Consider the following 16,101-nt stretch of genomic DNA (forward strand, 5'->3'; position numbering starts at 1 on the left):
AAAAATATATAGGATACCCTTATTCTCAGTATACAGTATTGTTTTTCCCTTAAATTAGGCAAGATAAAAACAAATTAATGGACCTATTGGTCAGAGAGGTTCCTGGTAATTAAAAATATCGAATAAATTGGGCTGAGCGGCTTAGCGTGGTCAACCCCAAGCTCATATATTGATCATGTAAATAAAACATTTCTTCGCAGCGTTGTCCGGTTCTGTCCGTGGATGAAAGGGTTCACTTTTAGCTTTGGGAGGAAACGCAACATGGTGGCCGTCTTGCGAGGATTCAGACTCTTCTTTTCTCTTTCCAGTGGGAAGTGATTTAATCCAAATGGAATTTCAGCAGGCGAGGATGTGGCATTATATCAGCCGTAGATTATGGCACCATATATATACTTGGACCAAATTAATGGACAAGATTCATCAAAGAGAGAAGTTTGGGTTTTGTTATTTTAATTTAAAATCTTTCTTTTCTATTTGCTGCGTTTTGCTTCTTGAAAGAAGATATATATTCGTGTATAATTACCATACACTGAGCCACTGCCCGTGTATTAATATACATTGAAAATCTAATTCAAGTCATGGATTGTCTTTGCTATATATAACCATATTTGCTAACAACATTCATACATGCATATGACAATGAAACTGGAAATTAAAAGAAAGGCTTTTTGTACATCATGAAGCTGGGAAACTTTCTGATTAAGAACTGAACTGGAAGTTACTAATTTTAGAAAGCAGATGAAATTCTTAGCATAATCAATGGAGCTTAATGAATTTCGCAAGACAGGAGTCTGCTGGGTCTGGTTCAGGTAAGTAATTAACATGGCCTCCTGGATTGAGTTGTTCAAGCCTACTTGTTGAAAACACGCAAAATATCAGTTTGAGAAACTGAATCCTCCTGCGTTTTGACCTTTTAAATTGTAAACGTTGTGAACAGAAAATTAAGCTGACTCACTTATAGTTTAGAAGAAAATAATGAAAGAAAATGGAGATCTCAAGTTTGGCAAGATCAGCTCCAGGGCAGGTCCTACTTCCTGCTCCAAAAGGGTTAGAAAGTCCCTGCTTTGGGTTTAAGATCCTGCGCATTATTCAAGTCAAACAGATAGCAGATAGTTAACAATATTTCAAATGCCAGTTTTTTCACTTTCATTGAACAATAACTAATGTCAATTCTTGAGTCTTACATCCGATCTTGAAGGAAGGAACTGTTTTGGGTTGGAATAAGTTTCAGCATCCATGTGAACTGCACTACGCCAGACCAACACTTTCCATCCTTTTGGTATGAAGTAGCCTGGAATCAAAGCAATTAATCGCTCCAAATCTTTGTGTGGCAGAAAAGAGAAAAATGAGGGAAGAATTAGGGAGGACATGGTGAATCATGGAGAGTGACTAACCGTTGATATTATTATCTTTTGTTACCTTTCGGAAAAGTGCAAAAGTATTGATGCGTATCCTTAGTGTCTCATCAATCACCCAAATAAGTTACATAATAGCATGGCTTGTTATATATTTCAGATTGAGTCAAGTAGTGATTTCAGATTTGGAAGTGGTGAGATGATCATACAGAAAACTTTTACCTTGGATAGATATTTCATTTGTTTAATTTCGTTGAGAGTTAAACCTTTCTGGGAGGAGGGCCTTCTTTTAATGATTTCCACTTGCTCTTCCAGAAATATGGAATTTGAATCGTGTTTTTAATCATGTCATGTTTATCATGATTGCGAACATATCGAATATTATTACAGTTATTACAGTTATAACGGTCGAAATTTTTTTTTAATTTTACTCAATATGTTATAAAATATAGTAATTATAATTATAAAAACTCTTATTTTATAATTTTTAAAATAATTTATCATATCACATTTCTTTTATTTATTTGATTTTTAAAGGTAATAATCTATTAAATATTTATTATTTTTATGATTTGAAATGCAGTAATTTATTAAATATTTAAATTTTTACACATTAATTAATTTAAAATTGTTAGCATAAATTACTTTCAAATTATTATACAAGGGATCGAATTTTCAATTTTTATTTAAGTACACAAAAATAATAATAATAAAAATTAATCTAATACTAAAAAAATTAACAATACAAATACCAAAACAAAATATCATTAATAAAATTCAAATATAAAATATAAAATAATAAATCAATATATAATCATTTAAATTTAATTAATTTTCATTTAAGTTATACAAAAAAACTTATCACCTCAATTTTTATCTAATTTCTCCAAAATTTCTCTATCTATCTCATATTAATTCCTAAATTTATTTAATCTTAAATTTCTTACCATAAAATTTAACCTTTAAAATTTCCTATAAACAAATTTTTTTCTAAGTAAAAAATTTCACGTGATCAAAACCCATCCTAGTCCCTTCCCATAGTTCAAAACTAAAATTTTGGCCCTATTCCCCTCTAATCCCTCTCCTCTCTCGACATCTTTTCTTTTTTATTTTCTTCAGCCTCATTCTCACACTCTCATATATCTCTAACCTCTTACTTCTCATCAGTTCTCAACATCCACTCTCTCAACTCTCAAACTCAACCCATAAGTCCAAAATAGAAGCTTCTCCCTCCCACTAGATACTTCCCTACCAATTAGGCGATTCAACTATGGCGACATGCATTTGACATCTACTTAGGCTTTAGTTTTTGTTATCCCAAATCCTAATTCTCGCCCAAGAAAACTCATCGCTACCATCCAATGGCCCACCCTAGGGGCCAAGCCCCAATCCCTCACTATTAGAGTCAGAGCCCTCACTCAACAGACAAAGTAAGATGGAGTGGTTAACTTCATCAATCGGCTCGATCCCATTAAAATTCAACAGAAATCTATAATTTGTTTTACAAAGGTAATTACTTGTGTTGAACTGTTGGTTGTGTTGGATTCATGATTGATTTGAGATTAAATTTGAGTTTGTTTGAAACTGAATTGAGATTAATGTCAAATTAAAATGTTTTTTTAAGCTGTCAACTTTTTTTTATTCTGGTTTTTTGACAAAAATATGGAGCAACTACAATAACAGTCCGTTAAGACTGCTATTCACCGCTATACTATATTTTTGTGACTGCAACACTCCATTATCAAGGAGATTCAAATTCACACCTAATATTTTTCAAATACTGGTGGTGAATGGTGACGCTACCACAAAATAACGACCACTTACTGTAACTACACTGCTATTTGAATCCCAGATCTAGTTGAAAAATGACTTCACCATGGTGCAAAATTTTCTAAAACCACAATTCCAAGTAACTATAACCGATCCTATATATCTCACCTTGGCCTTTTGCAACACTAGTAGGTGGTCATGGAGGTAGATGGTTGCCCACGTAGCAGCACGCCCTGAAGTTTCGTGGCCCGCAAGCAAGAATACAAGTAGTACAATAATAATATGCTCATCATCCAATTTTTCACCTTCCTCATCTTCAACTCCCTTAATCAAGTCAATTAGGCCTCTCTTTGTGTTTGGGTCATTCGATTCCCTCTCTCTTCTTTCAGCAAGTACAGCTTGAAAAGTTTTTACCAGTATCTTCCTAGCCTGATGCAAAGAACAAATCAAATAATACATTTTTTACAACTCATAATGCAGGAAAACTTTGAGAGAGGTGTGGGCATGGCCATGGCGACTAATTAATCGATGGCATCCACCAATTATTGTTTTTCAGCACAAATTACATTAGCTTTAGAATCAAGTTTTGAAACTTACCTTGACTGCTCTATGGAATGCAAAACCAGGGATGTTAACGGCTGTGCAAAATAATCCATGGAATAAGCATGTACAATACTTCTCCATTGACGCAATAACGGAATCATCACTTGCAGTGTCAAGGAAAATGGTCATAATGACCTTGAAAGCGACCTTATTCATCTCAGAAAAGAACTGGATTGGCTCGTTTGTCTTAGTCCATTCTTCCAATGAGTTGATTAATATTTCTTCGATACTCCCCCATATATGTAGAGAGTGATTCATGGCCATTAATGCGGCTTGTTGTCAGCCTGCGAAATCGCTTGTGCCCCCTTAACTCGATACGAAGTCAAATGGTTTTCCTCCTAAAATTAGACTTGGAAAAGGGTAACCGGATTTAAATTGCTCATCATCTGTCAAAACCTTCCTACACAGCTCTGGCCTGCACACTATGATGCATGGATCCTTATAAATACCTGTTTCACCGTACCTGAATTGCTTTAATGTAAAAAAAGGTTGTTAGATCATATCTTTTTTCCTCAAAAATATTATGGTTTCTTTTTGTAGTATAAATTTTAAATTTAACATCAATTGGTGACTTAATTAAATGATTCACTTATTTTAATTGATGAATTAAAAGAAAAAGGATGCAAATCCTTGCAATAAATTCTCGCAAAGTACACATTGACAATTCTAAACACAATATAATGGCAGCTATGAAAATGGTATGAAAAAATAAAAATAATACAGTTTAAAATTTTATAAAAAATTATATATAATTTTGACAAAAACAAAAAAAATATTTATATTTAACATGATTGTGATATGATAATTTTTATATTAAATACGTATTAATAAAAAAATAAATATACGATATACAAATTCAATCTCAAGGTACATAAAAAAAAAATTAAAAAACTTAAGAAGTAGTGGTGTATGTAATCACATTTTAAACACTATATTAGTTCTTAATTTTATCCGGAGTCAGAGAATATATTATAGAGATCAAAGAAGGATAAGCGACCTTTTTTTCAAGTTGTTGATAAAGGATTCAGGATATTGGGATTTGAAAGCTCTGATGAAGGACAACAAGTTCCCAATCACAGGCCATCCCATATCACCTGGGGGGAGAGAGTTAACCTGCTTCTTCCCCAACCTGTAGTTCATCACATGGTACAACTCATTTATTTTCCTAAGGAAACCAAATACCAAAATACATGTTCCTAGCACAACTGCAGCTGTAATCCCCCCCATTGCCCCACATCTCCTCGAACTGAGTCTCTTTTTACGTATTTTTAACTGCAGAAAAGATTTTCCAACGTTGTCCTTAAATTTTTAATTATGGCCAATCTTTTAGTTAATTAATTTCTAGCTCTTCCTCAAAAAACAAATTATAATTAGTCGTTTGTCTAGTCACTAACATAGTCAGTATATGCTTGACTTGAGGAATTACTAGTAGGAAAATGATCAATATCCATTGACTTTAATTAACTTGTATAACAATATTGTAATAAACTAATAATTTTGCCAGCAACTTCAATTTATATATTATTAACAAGGCAAATGTGCAGAACAAATTAATTAATTAAGCCTCCCAAATCCCAATACTTTTTTCTTAATCTTCGGCCTTATCTACTCTACTTTCATAAAACTTATAATTAATAAGACTATCAATGGATATTGTGTATAAAGTACTTAATTTTTGAATTATAAATGAGTTTACTCCCATTGTATATACTAATTAGAAAACAAGCTACGCATTTTTTATTTTTTTTTTGCCAACAGTTTCTTGGTTTAGTGGATATAACAATAGTCGTGCATGTGAATTTTGGATTCGAACTTAAGCAATCCTTTTTAGGTCTCCCAATATATAAAAAAAATAATATGAAACTTTTTGTATTATGAAAGATAAAAAGATATGAACTTTAATTAACGCTATACAAATTCATACTTAATTTTTTGATCAATCTTTCAGGTTTTTAATATCTAATTCATATGTGTCTGATTATCTATGATTTCGATTATTTGCTCAAATTTATAGTTTTCAAATTGCTCTTTATCATCTTTTATCAATTTATTATTTTAATAGATTCTGTCACGTGTATTGGAAACTATCATATGACAAAGTCATAAAAGATTAACAAGTAGGAGAGAATTATCACGCATATAAATTCATAAGAATTAACGATAGGAAAGCAGAACAAACATAGGCAAGAGAACAAAAATAATCTTACGTTTTGATGCTATATATATCAAACATCCGATCTCAATATGTAATAGAAAAAAAAAATCAAATCTAAAATTCAATAACTATAAGATAATATTACTTTATTAGTTAACTTGTTAATCTATCTTGAAAAATTATTGAGATACGGTTCTATTTGTATCATAAAAAATTAATTCCAAAAAATAATTTATGCAAATTTTGTTTTATATTTGTTTAATTAAAAACTGATTGATCAACAAAATAATTTATTAGTCAATATTAAAAATATTTTTTTCGAAAATTATCTTTTCATTTTAAAAAGAAAAGATAATTTATAGGAAAAGTTGTCAAAGGATAAAGTTACTTGCCAAAGACGGTAAGCTTAGTTTAGCTCAAGTTGAGATTTGCACATAATTATTTAGGTTAATATTTCACTTCATTAGATTCCAAATATTATTTTATTAATAAATATTTTTATTTTTTATTTTGACAATTATTAAACATTTTAACATTAACAATTGAAAAAAATATGCAGTGACCTTCTAAGAGCATGTCTAGATGGCATGTCAAGTAAGCTACAACGTGGACGAAGAAAGATAAAAATGAAACAATTTTAAAAGGTTGGGAATCTAAATTAAAAAAAATTTAAAAATTAAAATCTAAAATAGAACCAAAATAAAAAAATTTGAGACCAAATCAACAATGAATTAAAACAAAATGATTCTGCATCGGATGTCAAGCAAGACAGCAGGGAATAACGTTTCAGATAATTTTTGGAGCCCTATGGGTTTACTTCAGTAACCAAATGTAATCTCATCATGGACGACGTGGCATCATCTTAGCCGTAGATATGCTTTCTATTAACCATATAAATATACTTGGACCAAATGGACGGGATCAATCATCAAAGAGAAAAGTTTAGCCCATGCTTTCGATTATGGTGCCATATAAAACATTCCTGCCCTTTTATTTTTTGTTTTCTTAAAAGATGTACAAGTTAAAAATGTCATCCTTTTTAATTAATAAAAAATTGGACCGCCATTTTCAATTAATACCAAGCCTTAATATCAGCTTTACAATACAAAGTCTGCCGACTGCAGAGGGCAACATGGAGAGGTCCAAATGCTTTGGCCTAGAGATATGTCTTACAAGAACTGAACTGATACATGAATAGAGACGATTTAGTAACTAAAATTTCTTGGTACGATCATAGCCATGGTCATGGGAGCTTTGTGATGACATAATCCCTGTTTTCTTCTTTTATGAAGCGGTTGACATAATCTTTAAAGCTTAAACACATCTAGTTACAAGAAATAAGAGAGAGAAGCGCATCCAGCTACAAGACGTTGATGAAGGAAACCGGATCCTGGGATCTGTAAGCTCTGAGAAATGAAACCATGTTCCCAACGAAAGGCCACTAAAAACTTGAGCTATTCCCTTCTAAAGCCTAAGTTTTTTCATTATTAATTTGATTTTCATTTTTTAAATATCAAGAATGGAAAATGAGGTACCAAACTGCCAATACAATTATTGGTTCTATTCAAGAATAACACATGAACGAAAATTTCTTGTAACACAATATTCTTTATTTCATATATGGATCTTACTATGAATTGTTGGGAATAATGACTCAAATCTCATAAGAGATTTATTTGAGATTTGTTTAAGGTTTGTTAAATATTACTTGATGAAAAAGAAGATTTGTAAAAGAAAAATTCTAAGAGAAAGATGATTCTTAATAGGGAAGTTTCACTTTAAAAAAAAGAATTCTAAAATGAAAGGGATTCTTAATAGGCAAGTTTGACTTACACGAAAAGAATTTTAAGAAGAGAGGGATTCTTAATGGGCAAGTTTGTATGGTTATAAATATGTGAAATCTCTACAGGGTTAGGTATGAAAAAAAAGATGTAAGAGAGTTGTAGTGTTTTATGGAATAGACACCCCATAAGAGTATTGGGGCTCTATGTCTTATGGGTGTGTATTTTTGTGAGTGGACTAGAAGAGACTAAGTGAGTCCACATAAGTATGATGTATGTGAGCATATGGGTTTGTGTTTGTTTGGGTTGAGAATACTCCATAGGACTAGAGGAAATTGAGAGTGTCTTATGAGTATTGATTGTTGAGTGAGATTGATGATTTGATGTATGTTTGTAATTTTTTACAACTAGTGGATCTTGTTTCTCATCCGTGGACGTAGATTGATTGAACCGAACCACGTTAAATTATTATTTCCTGTGTGTTTGATTTATTATTTGATTTTGCTTCTGCTGGTGTGATTAGATTAGAAGCTTTTAGCCCAACATGAATATTCATAAGCAACATCAAAGAAGAACATAAAAAAAATATATTGCATCACAGCGGCCTGGAGATTTTCCAAACAAAACACTATCAGGGTTCAATCACATTATTGGAGGAAAAATATAAGTTAAACAAGAAGAAGATTGTATGCATGATGGTAGTTGATCATTTGACCTTCATGACTTTTGCGAGGCAGTTGTCCATGGGCCTTGGAATTAATAAATGCACTATGGGGCCTCCAGGATTGATTTGTTCAAGTTTATAGATTAAACAAAGAAAAGATAAATAAATAAATAAATAAATATTATTTTTGGACAATAGAAAATTGGATTGAATTACTGCTGACTCACTTGTAGTTAAGGAGAAAATAATGAAGGAAAATGAAGACCTCAAGATTGGCCAGATCAGCTCCCGGGCAAATCCTGCTTCCTGCTCCAAAGGGAAGGAATGATCCTGCTTTGGGTTTAGGGTTCTGCATGCAAGTAAAGCGAATGTGGGTATAAATATAGCCACATTATGGTAGTAATCTCTCCTAAGATTGACTGCATGAACTAATTAAATTAAATTTCGAATTCATTAAAAGAGAGATTTAACAGACGACGAGGTTATGTTTTAGCCTGCGAATACATTTTGAACTTACCTCCCATCTTGCAGGGAGGAATTCCTTTGGGTTCGAATAAACTTCAGGGTCCATGTGAACAGCCCTGCTCCAAACCAGAACCTTCCAACCTTTTGGTATCAAATAACCTGGAAACGATGCTTTTCATTTAGTGACACTGACAATAGAAATTAGGAGGAAGAATTTTGACTTGGGATTTAAAAGGGATTTAATATCTAACCATTGATGTTAACATCAACTTTTGCCTCCTGGAATTCGGAAAAGGAGATATTAGTCCTTCTCAGAGTCTCATCAATTACCTAAAAACTTAAAAAAAAAAAAAAAAAAAAACCATTTTGTCACTCATAGTAAATCTTGACATTTGACCTAAATGACATGTTTCTTGTAAAATAAACAAGTCAAACAGGTAGCAAGCACTTTACCTTTTGAAGAAAATTCATTTCTCTAATATCCTTAAGAGTCAAACCCTTCTGTGTACTTGCTTTTTCTTTAAGATTTCTTCTTGCTCTTCCTGAAAGTTGGTGATTATTAAGTGAAACAAGAATTAAACATTTGGCCTTCGAATCCAACTGGTCCTTAAAAAAAAACAGAATTTTGACCATTGCATTCCTCAATGTTTAACAAGAAATGGTAATTAAGGGTACAATCCCACCTTAGCCTTTTGCATTATTTCTAGATGGTCTTGCAGATAGATGATTGCCCAGTGCCCACATAGCTAAATGGGCTGAGCTTTCATGACCAGCTAACAAGAACATGAGCAGTAAATCAATTATATCCTCATCCTGCAACTTCTGGCCATTCTCATCTTCAATTTCCATAAGCAGATCAATCATTCCTCTCTTGTCATTTGGGTCAATAATTTGACTCTTGGCCCTCCTCTCATCCAGGATTCCTTGCAGGATCTCAATCAGCATATTCCTTGCCTGATAACATCAAAAATTTCAGACTTGAGTCTTGATTTGTCAATTCGGATAAAAAATTGATCAGATATAATATAACTAATTTTGTTCAGGAATTGACAATCATGAATTCATAATTTTCAGAAGTAAGAGATTTTATTTTGTAGCCAGTGACTTCAGGTTTGACAAATTAACCGTCTTTGAGATCCTTTTCTGTCTTCATCTATATTCGAAATCTCGAGCATTTTTTACCATTTAATTAATAATGGCTTGAGAATTATATTATTTTTGCAGATAAGTATGTACGTAGAAATGTTCTTTCTTATTCTGAATGAACATTACCTTGAGAGCTTTGTAGAAAGCAAACCCAGGAATATTAATGGCCGCAGATATCAAACCATTACTCAAATCAGCATAGTGCTTATCAACTGACCCCATAACAGATTCAGCACTGGAGCCAACGAAGATGTGTGTAATCACCTTCAAAGCAAACTTCCTCATCTCATTCAAGAACTCAATTGGCTCTTTCATGCTAGCCCATTCATCCAAAGAATTAATCACGATCTACTCAATATATCCAACATACATGGCCAGTGCCTCATGGCCACGGATTGGGCTATCGTTAGTCTGCGCAGAGGCCTTTGTTCTGAATTTGGAATGCTGTGGAACGATTTTCTTCCTGTTAATCGCTTTGTGGATACCGGGTAACCCAGTCCAAATTGTTCATCATCAGCCAAGACCTTCTTACAGGTTTCTGGAATAGAAACGATGACGCTTGGACTTCCAAGCAAGTAGGTCTTGTAGACACCAGTTCGGCCATACCTGCAATCTCCAGGGCAAAAGAATGTCAAATTGTGTTCAAAGTAAGAAAATTTTAGTTCTCAACAAAGGGTTATGTGGCAATGATAGAATCAAAGATTTCTGGAATGTTTTCATGAAATGCCAAGAATTGCAATTCCATGCTTGACAGAAGGGGAAAGAGAAAGACCTTTTAACCAAGTTGTAGATGAAAGTGTCAGGGTCTTGGGACCTGAAAGCTTTGAGGAAAGACAATATGTTGCCGAAGATAGGCCATCCCATATCACCTCGAGGGAGAGAATGTTTTTTCTCTCCTAAGCTACTAACATATCGCCACTCATTTATTTTCTTAAGGAAACCAAACAGGAAAACATATGTTCCTACCAGAACAGCAAGAATCAAAACCAACAAATCTAAATCCATTATGGAATTTCTCTTTTTTTTTTTCTTTTGTGCCCTTGAACTTATGTTTCTCAGACACTCTCTCTTAGCAGGTCATTTCTGAGCTACTATTTATAGCTACAAATTGCCTAAGCTCCCTGCACCAATGCAATAGCACGTATCGCTCAAATCGCAGGCAGCTAGCGCATGAAATCTATCTCTTACTTCGTCATTATTTTATATTATTTATTATCTTACCGTTGCATTTGCAACTTATTTGTGTCGTATTTGCTTTATATTAAATATGTATAAAATATAAAAATTATTATATTATTATTAACGTTAATCCTTCAAATGCAAAATACAATTTTTTTTTATTTTTAGATAAATTCATATATAATTTTTGTTTATTCTAAACTATGTCACTTTCATATAATTTTTTTATTATTTTTATATTATACATCATGTTATGTATGAAATTATCAAATCTCAAATATTAATTTTCTTTTATCGAAATATCGTTATTCTAAGCCATCAAAACATATTTGGTCCATTTTTCGCAAAGCCAGCAATTGATAATACTCATTATATTTTTCTTGTAAAAATAAGTATCATATTTTATACTATTATTTCTGAAAAATAAAAGTAATATTTAAATATGTAACACACGCAAACTAATTACTAAAACCATATGCTACCAGAGAACAATCTTAAAGTTTACAAATTCATGGTGGATCGGAAATCCATCCAACACAAATTCAGCAGTTTCTTCCACCCTCAAAACAAACAACAAAAACCAAATTGACAAAAAAAAAAAAAAAAGCAAGATAAGAAAGAAATTAAGAACTAGAAAGAGAAAGAACAGGCAGACAAATAACTGTAGTTTTATTCCCAGTCTCTTGTATTTAGGAAACAATATTGGTGAGTTTTTTTATAAATTTATTTTTAAAATATGTATTAAATTTTTTAATAATTTGATAAATTTTAATTTAAAATGTAATTTCTTCAACAGTTTAGTAGGATTAAAAAATATTTTTTTAAAAAAACCCTTTTATAGAATTTGAATAAAAATTAAAATAAACAAAAATTATCTTGCAATAATATAGCATGTCAATTACCATGCCATTAATATAAATTATCATGAAATTAATTAATAATCATGCAAAAAAATAATAATTATAGCATTAAAAATAAATAAATAAATAAAGCATCATTTCAAATTTTCTTTTTTCTTCATTCCTTAATAATAATAATAATAATAATAATTAATAAATAAATAAATAAATAAATAAAGAGATAAAAAATCAAAATTAAAAAAAAAAGGAAAACTTGCGAATCAGGCAAGTTTCAACTGGATTACATATGGATTTCCAAGCGAGTTGTCAGGTGCACGCGTATCTTACATCCACGAAACGGTGTCATTTTACCATGGGTATAATAGGTTCAATCTTAGCCTTTTTTTTCGATTTTCCAGTTTTCATCTCTCTCTAGCCTTTGTTCCTCTGACTTTTCTCTAAAAGGCCTTAACCAGAATCTTCAAACCCCCCCAAATCTTGGCCAAAAACCCAGAACCCGATGTCGGAAAATTCAATAGGTTGCTAGAAAATTAAAGTTTTTCCAAAAAGCCTAAAAACCCAGAAAATGGCCATCGTAGTTCCTCCTCAGCCACTGTATACTCGACAAGAAAATTTAAATATTCAACCAAAAAATTTAAAGAAACCCAAAAATTGCCCAAAAAACCTTAAAAATCCTAGAAAGATCTAGATTTCAAATTGGATTATAAGAAAACAACCTAAACCCAAAGATTGAATTCCAACCTAAAAAAACAAAACAAAACAAAACTTTCCAATAGATTTCCAAACATGAATTCCAGCAACCTAAAAGGTTTCAAAACCCAGAAATCAAAACCAAATCTAAGTCAATATTCTTAAATCCAAACAATCCACAAATAATAATAAAAAAAAGAACCCCAAAGGAGCCTTAGTTTCAAAATTCCAAAGATAAAAAAAAATTCAAGAAAATTTCAGGAAACCTAGAAAACTTAAGACCAAGAAAAATTCCCATATTCTAATTGTTTAATCTTTCTCATTTCTCGTATGGTTTCTTTCTCCGTCTGTGTGGTTGATTGTTGGTTTGTAAATGGCTTAATTCTAGAAGAAATAACTAGATCGAATCCTTAAATTGGGGATGATTTGACATTCTGTAATTTGGATTTGATTTTTGACCTTCCAAAACTGTTCAATGATTTGATTCATTTCACCTGATTAAGACAAATTCTTAAGAAAATTTGATTTTGTTTCCAATTCTATGCATACGTTTTTGGATTGATTTTCAAACAAATCCTTGATTTCGTTTTCTTTTTTTTTTTTTCATGAAACTTTTAACCTTTTTTTTTCATGAAACTTTTGAATTTTTTTAACTTTTAAAATAAGTAAAATTAAACCAAAAATCAAATTAGATTTGGTTTTGATTTATGGATCATACTATGATTTAAATGTTCTCTACATGATGCAAATGCAATTATTAATGATTTAAATACAATGTAAACACAATGTATGTAATGCAGATGTCACTAAATTAATGTCATGAAATTCTAAATATGGTAACAAGATTTTCAAAACTCCACCATTCCCTTTTAACTTCTTAATATTAACAATCTCAGAACAAATTCTGTCAACTCACATGTTATGTTAATTAATCTATCATTGTATTCATCACTAAGTCACCTTATTTACCCTTTTCAAATCATTTTCTCAGGCTTCTTTCACTTTTGTCATCTTAAATTTCTTTCAAAAGAATGGAAATTTTTTTTATAAATATTGTCATTATTTATTTATCATCATTCCAATTTATGACAAATATGATACATTTTCTCAATTCACTCAAGAGATGCAAACTTGGTAAAAAACAAGAAAAATGAGTATTCATCATCGAAAGGAAATTTGGTCAAAAATAAATTAAAGATGGATAAAAGTAAAATATTATGGCTATTTAAATGGGATATTAGTATCCAAAATAATGACTGTTTAGAAAATCTTAGACTTTAACACATAATTCTTTCTAAAAAATACATTATATTAATATTTTTATCTTCGAATCAATCATTATCCATATCCTTGTGATCTTCAAATGAAGCTATTTTCTTGAATCTTTATTTTTACTTAAACCGCCATTTCAGGTTTTTAATTTAAATATTTCTTTTTCCTCTTTTTTTTCTTTTTGCATTTTTTTCATTTTTTCATTTTATTTTTGCTTTGCACATCTCCCCTTCATTTTTATTTCCTTTCTCCTTGACCCATCAATGACATCAAAATCCTAAATAATGCAATTACAAACCTCTTCTAGTTCAATTCATGATTCTTTAATTTGAGGATTTACATTCGATCAAAATAGACTTTTAAAGAACGTAATATAGGCTAAGGTGATGGGTTATGAAAGAAATTGATAAAATAAGTTTAAACTATATTTGAAGGGTAATCAAACAAAGGATAAATTTTTTTCACGTGGAGCACCTTGACATTTGGCCCAATTAATTTCTTCTTTTTTATTTTTTCTTTTTCTTTCTCTCTTTTTTTCTTCTTTGCTTTTTTTTTTTTTACACTTTTCATCATTTTTTAAAGAAAAATTTAAGTACAAAAGGGCATTACCTTTGAAATCACTAAGGATCTTCACTTTTCTTTCAAGTTTCTCAAATTTACCCCTAATGTGGGGGTGATCCTTTGTTAGAGTTCTTTGAAAGAAAACTTCAACTTCTCAAATAGGGTAGCAAAGGATAATTTTGCTTTTTGTATCTTTGTATGAAGGGTAGAAGAAATATGAACATTTTTTTTTAAAAAAAAAAATAGTACTCTTAATGAAAAACATTTATTAACAAAGAGCAAATTTGTAAATGAATCATTATAAACATCACATACTACATCACTTTTTTTTAATGAGCAAATTTTTTTTACCAGATTTATCTTTTTTAATTCAGCAATCTCAATAAATTAACAATCTCAGCTTATCAATCATACCAACATGAATAATATTTTTAAAATCAAATTCTGAATTGTTGTCATGACTGTCTAAACATTCATTATTTGAAATCAAAGAATAGGTCTAGAAAAAGATGTGAAAGGTAACAGCATATAATAGTAATTCACACAAAAGAAGAAATGTCATGAAAATGCATCATATCTATCACTTTTATTAAAATAATAAAAATAAAATGAAATTTTAGTACAATAAAAAAATATATTATTCCAAAATAAATTCTAAAATGATAAGCAGTTTCAATCAACTTTTTTGTATCCTTACTAAAATTATGCCCATGGGATCCAGCAAAGAGCCTTTATGTACATTTAGCTTCCCTAATTCGTTGAAACTTACTGAACCTACTTGAATCAAACTTTGCACCTTATGCTTGAAAACATGGTATGTTTTTATAGAGTGACTCACATTTTCATTATGATAATCACATATGGCATTAATATTGTACTATTTAGGATATGGTGGTTTCAAAAGAACTTGAGATACTAAGTCATTCTTAACAAATTCTAGAAATAGCTCAATATATGTTATGGGGATAAGATCAATGTAAACTCTCTCTTGGTTGCCCCTGGATCTTTCTAAATCACTCGTTTGATTGTTAAGCCTTAAAACTTGTGTAGTGATAAGACTAGGCCCATAAGCAAGTGCTTAAAAGGCTTATTGATAAGGTTTTGGATAGTTGTTGTTCATGATTGGGTAACAAAGCTGTTAAGGTAGTTGTGTAATATTATTGACTGTAAGGTAGTAAGCAGAATAAACAGGTGGTGAATATGGAGCATAACTTTAAAATTGTTGCTTCTTAAAACTCACAACTTGAGTTTTAACTTTTTTTTAGCACCTCACTTTTTTTGGTACTATTGGCCTCCTCTTCTTCAAGTTTGTCACTCTTAATGGTATTTTCAGTAATCTCTCATGAGATTACTATATCAATAAAGTTTTTTATTGCAATTTTTATCATCTTCTCATAATAAGGTGTTTTTAAGGTTTTAACGAATAATACTATTATTTTTTTCTCATTCAGAAGAGGTTGAATTTAAGTAGTCATATCATTCTATCGCTGAGCATATTTTTTGAAGGTTTTGTTACCTTCTTCTACATGCTTTATAAAAAAAAACATTCAAGAGTCATATCTATGATATGGTGATAGTGATTAATAAGTGCCCAAGTGAG

The 16,101-nt window shown here is 30.9% G+C and overlaps 2 pseudogenes across 1 annotated transcript; both read right to left on the bottom strand.

The window, feature by feature from the left end:
- Positions 1-765: 765 nt before the first annotated feature.
- On the bottom strand, positions 766-5,096 carry LOC111291136 (7,8-epoxymelianol synthase CYP88A154-like; annotated as a pseudogene).
- A 3,189-nt stretch (positions 5,097-8,285) lies between these two features.
- On the bottom strand, positions 8,286-10,944 carry LOC111291445 (7,8-epoxymelianol synthase CYP88A154-like; annotated as a pseudogene). The gene is made up of 8 exons (XR_016346640.1): positions 10,849-10,944; positions 10,667-10,760; positions 10,066-10,603; positions 9,477-9,747; positions 9,247-9,335; positions 9,045-9,123; positions 8,846-8,952; positions 8,286-8,677 (listed from the first exon to the last, which is right to left on the bottom strand). The product of XR_016346640.1 is annotated as a 7,8-epoxymelianol synthase CYP88A154-like (transcript).
- Between the last annotated feature and the right edge of the window lie 5,157 nt (positions 10,945-16,101).

The sequence above is a fragment of the Durio zibethinus genome, chromosome 11 (genome assembly GCF_047325235.1).
Source record: "Durio zibethinus cultivar Kanyao isolate XHJ-2024 chromosome 11, ASM4732523v1, whole genome shotgun sequence".
Lineage (NCBI taxonomy): Eukaryota > Viridiplantae > Streptophyta > Magnoliopsida > Malvales > Malvaceae > Durio > Durio zibethinus.